Genomic DNA, 5,201 nt, shown 5'->3' with positions numbered 1-5,201 from the left:
AATGCTGTAATACTGGGGTACAGAGATATCAGGGTAACCACCGCATGCTGTAATACTGGGGTACAGAGATATCAAGGGTAACCACCGCATGCTGTTAATACTGGGGTACAGAGATATCAGGGTGACCACCGCATGCTGTAATACTGGGGTACACGTGATATAGGGTGTGAGCACCGCATGCTGTAATACTGGGGTACGTATAGGGACGATGTAAAACTGGGGTACACGGTTTATTAGGGTGAGCACCGCATGCTGTAATACTGGGGGTACAACGGTTATTAGGGTGAGCACCGCATGCTGTAATAAACTGGGGACACGGTTTTGGACCACCGCATGCTGTAATACTGGGGTACAGAGATATCAGGGTGACCACCGCATGCTGTAATACTGGGGGTACAGAGACTATACAGGGTGAGCACCGCATGCTGTAATACTGGGGTACAGAGAATATCAGGGTGACCACCGCATGCTGTAATACTGGGGTACAGAGATATCAGGGTAACCACCGTATGCTGTAATACTGGGGTACAGAGATATCAGGGTAACCACCGCATGCTGTAATACTGGGGTACAGAGATATCAGGGTGACGCCATTCTGTAATTACTGAGGTACAAGAATGTCAGATTGTGCCGTAATAGTAAGGTACAGGTATCAGGGTGACCAGCACATGCTGTAATACTGAGGTACAGGGTTATTAGGGGTGATCCTCATGCTGTAATACTGGGGTACAGAGATATCAGGGTGACCCCCATTATGTAATACTGGGGTACAAGAATGTCAGTTTGTGCCATAATAATAAGATACATTGTATCAGGGTGACCACCGCATGCTGTAATACTGAGGTACAGGGTTATTAGGGTGGCCACCGCATGCTGTAATACTGGGTACAGAGATATCAGGGTGACGCCATTCTGTAATACTGAGGTACAAGAATGTCAGATTGTGCCGTAATAATAAGGTACAGGTAACAGGGTGACCAGCACATGCTGTAATACTGAGGTACAGGGTGACACCAACAATGCTGTAATACTGGGATATAGTGTAATCCCTCATACTGTAATACTGGGGTACAAAGATATCAGGTTGACGCCATTCTGTAATACTGAGGTACAAGAATGTCAGATTGTGTCGTAATAGTAAGGTACAGGTATCAGGGTGACCAGCACATGCAGTAATACTGGGGTACAGGTATCAGGGTGACCAGCACATGCAGTAATACTGGGGTACAGGTTATTAGGGTGACGCCCTGCTGTAATACTGGGGTATAGAGATATCAGGCTCAGCACACACTGTAAGATTGGGGTACAGGGTTATTAGGGTGACTCCCAGTAATACTGGGGTACAGATATCAGGGTGACCCCCCATCACTCAGTAATACTGGGGTACCAGTGTTATTAGGGTGACCCCCCCATCACTCAGTAATACTGGGGTACAGGGTTATTAGGGTGACCCCATCACTCAGTAATACTGGGGTACAGGGTTATTAGGGTGACCCCCTATCACTCAGTAATACTGGGGTACAGATATTAGGGTGACCCCATCACTCAGTAATACTGGGGTACAGATATCAGGGTGACCCCCCATCACTCAGTAATACTGGGGTACAGGGTTATTAGGGTGACCCCCCCCATCACTCAGTAATACTGGGGTACAGGGTTATTAGGGTGACCCCATCACTCAGTAATACTGGGGTACAGGGTTATTAGGGTGACCCCCCATCACTCAGTAATACTGGGGTACAGGGTTATTAGGGTGACCCCCATCACTCAGTAATACTGGGGTACAGATATCAGGGTGACCCCCCCATCACTCAGTAATACTGGGGTACAGGGTTATTAGGGTGACCCCCATCACTCAGTAATACTGGGGTACAGGGTTATTAGGGTGACTCCCCATCACTCAGTAATACTGGGGTACTGTGTTATTAGGGTGACCCCATCACTCAGTAATACTGGGGTACAGGTTATTAGGGTGACCCCCATCACTCAGTAATACTGGGGTACAGGGTTATATAGGGTGACCCCCATCACTCAGTAATACTGGGGTACAGATATCAGGGTGACCCCCCCATCACTCAGTAATACTGGGGTACAGGGTTATTAGGGTGACCCCCATCACTCAGTAATACTGGGGTACAGGGTTATTAGGGTGACTCCCAGTAATACTGGGGTACAGGGTTATTAGGGTGACCCCCATCACTCAGTAATACTGGGGTACAGGGTTATTAGGGTGACCCCCATCACTCAGTAATACTGGGGTACAGATATCAGGGTGACTCCCCCCCATCACTCAGTAATACTGGGGTACAGGGTTATTAGGGTGACCCCATCACTCATTAATAATGGGGTACAGGGTTATTAGGGTGACCCCCCATCACTCAGTAATACTGGGGTACAGGGTTATTAGGGTGACCCCATCACTCCAGTAATACTGGGGTACAGGGTTATTAGGGTGACCCCCCATCACTCAGTAATACTGGGGTACAGGGTTATTAGGGTGACCCCCATCACTCAGTAATACTGGGGTACAGATATGAGGGTGACCCCCCCATCACTCAGTAATACTGGGGTACAGGGTTATTAGGGTGACCCCCATCACTCAGTAATACTGGGGTACAGGGTATTAGGGTGACCCCATCACTCAGTAATACTGGGGTACAGGGTTATTAGGGTGACCCCCCATCACTCAGTAATACTGGGGTACAGGGTTATTAGGGTGACCCCCATCACTCAGTAATACTGGGGTACAGGGTTATTAGGGTGACTCCCAGTAATACTGGGGTACAGAGTTATTAGGGTGACCCCCATCACTCAGTAATACTGGGGTACAGGGTTATTAGGGTGACCCCCATCACTCAGTAATACTGGGGTACAGATATCAGGGTGACCCCCCCCCCATCACTCAGTAATACTGGGGTACAGGGTTATTAGGGTGACCCCATCACTCAGTAATAATGGGGTACAGGGTTATTAGGGTGACCCCCCATCACTCAGTAATACTGGGGTACAGGGTTATTAGGGTGACTCCCATCACTCAGTAATACTGGGGTAACAGGGTTATTAGGGTGACCCCCCATCACTCAGTAATACTGGGGTACAGGGTTATTAGGGTGACCCCCCCCCATCACTCAGTAATACTGGGGTACAGATATCAGGGTGACCCCCCCATCACTCAGTAATACTGGGGTACAGGGTTATTAGGGTGACCCCCCATCACTCAGTAATACTGGGGTACAGGGTTATTAGGGTGACCCCCATCACTCAGTAATACTGGGGTACAGGGTTATTAGGGTGACCCCATCACTCAGTAATACTGGGGTACAGGGTTATTAGGGTGACCCCCCATCACTCAGTAATACTGGGGTACAGGGTTATTAGGGTGACCCCCCCATCACTCAGTAATACTGGGGTACAGGGGTATTAGGGTGACCCCGCCATCACTCAGTAATACTGGGGTACAGGGTTATTAAGGGTGACCCCCATCACTCAGTAATACTGGGGTACAGGGTTATTAGGGTGACCCCCATCACTCAGTAATACTGGGGTACAGGGTTATTAGGGTGACCCCCATCACTCAGTAATACTGGGGTACAGGGTTATTAGGGTGACCCCCCATCACTCAGTAATACTGGGGTACAGGGTTATTAGGGTGACCCCCCATCACTCAGTAATACTGGGGTACAGGGTTATTAGGGTGACCCCCCATCACTCAGTAATACAGGGGTACAGATATCAGGGTGACCCCCATCACTCAGTAATACTGGGGTACAGATATCAGGGTGACCCCCCATCACTCAGTAATACTGGGGTACAGGGTTATTAGGGTGACCCCCATCACTCAGTAATACTGGGGTACAGGGTATATAGGGTGACCCCTATCACTCAGTAATACTGGGGTACAGATATCAGGGTGACCCCCATCACTCAGTAATACTGGGGTACAGGGTTATTAGGGTGACCCCCATCACTCAGTAATACAGGGGTACAGATATCAGGGTGACCCCATCACTCAGTAATACTGGGTACAGATATCAGGGTGACCCCCCATCACTCAGTAATACTGGGGTACAGGGTTATTAGGGTGACCCCCAATCACTCAGTAATACTGGGGTACAGGGTTATTAGGGTGACCCCCCATCACTCAGTAATACTGGGGTACAGGGTTATTAGGGTGACCCCCCATCACTCAGTAATACTGGGGTACAGGGTTATTAGGGTGACCCCCATCACTCAGTAATACAGGGGTACAGATATCAGGGTGACCCCATCACTCAGTAATACTGGGGTACAGATATCAGGGTGACCCCCCATCACTCAGTAATACTGGGTACAGGGTTATTAGGGTGACCCCCATCACTCAGTAATACTGGGGTACAGGGTTATTAGGGTGACCCCTATCACTCAGTAATACTGGGGTACAGATATCAGGGTGACCCCCCATCACTCAGTAATACTGGGGTACAGGGTTATTAGGGTGACCCCTATCACTCAGTAATACTGGGGTACAGGGTTATTAGGGGTGACCCCCCATCACTCAGTAATACAGGGGTACAGATATCAGGGTGACCCCATCACTCAGTAATACTGGGGTACAGGGTTATTAGGGTGACCCCCCATCACTCAGTAATACTGGGGTACAGGGTTATTAGGGTGACCCCCCATCACTCAGTAATACAGGGGTACAGATATCAGGGTGACCCCATCACTCAGTAATACTTGGGGTACAGATATTCAGGGTGACCCCCCATCACTCAGTAATACTGGGGTACAGGATATCAGGGTGACCCCCATCACTCAGTAATACTGGGGTACAGGTTATTAGGGTGACCCCCAATCACTCAGTAATACTGGGGTACAGATATCAGGGTGACCCCCCATCACTCAGTAATACTGGGGTACAGATATCAGGGTGACCCCCATCACTCAGTAATACTGGGGTACAGGGTTATTAGGGTGACCCCCCATCACTCAGTAATACTGGGGTACAGATATCAGGGTGACCCCCATCACTCAGTAATACTGGGGTACAGGATTATCAGGGTGACCCCCCATCATTCAGTAATACCTGGGGTACAGGGTTATAGGGGACCCCCCCCCCAGCACGCAGTAATACTGGGTACTGATTATCAGGGTGACCCCATCACTCCAGTAATACTGGGGTACAGGGTTATTAGGGTGACCCCCCATCACTCAGTAATACA

Source organism: Mixophyes fleayi, unplaced genomic scaffold, assembly GCF_038048845.1.
Source record: "Mixophyes fleayi isolate aMixFle1 unplaced genomic scaffold, aMixFle1.hap1 Scaffold_2541, whole genome shotgun sequence".
Taxonomy (NCBI): Eukaryota; Metazoa; Chordata; class Amphibia; order Anura; family Limnodynastidae; genus Mixophyes; species Mixophyes fleayi.
Note: the sequence above shows the minus strand (reverse complement) of the source record.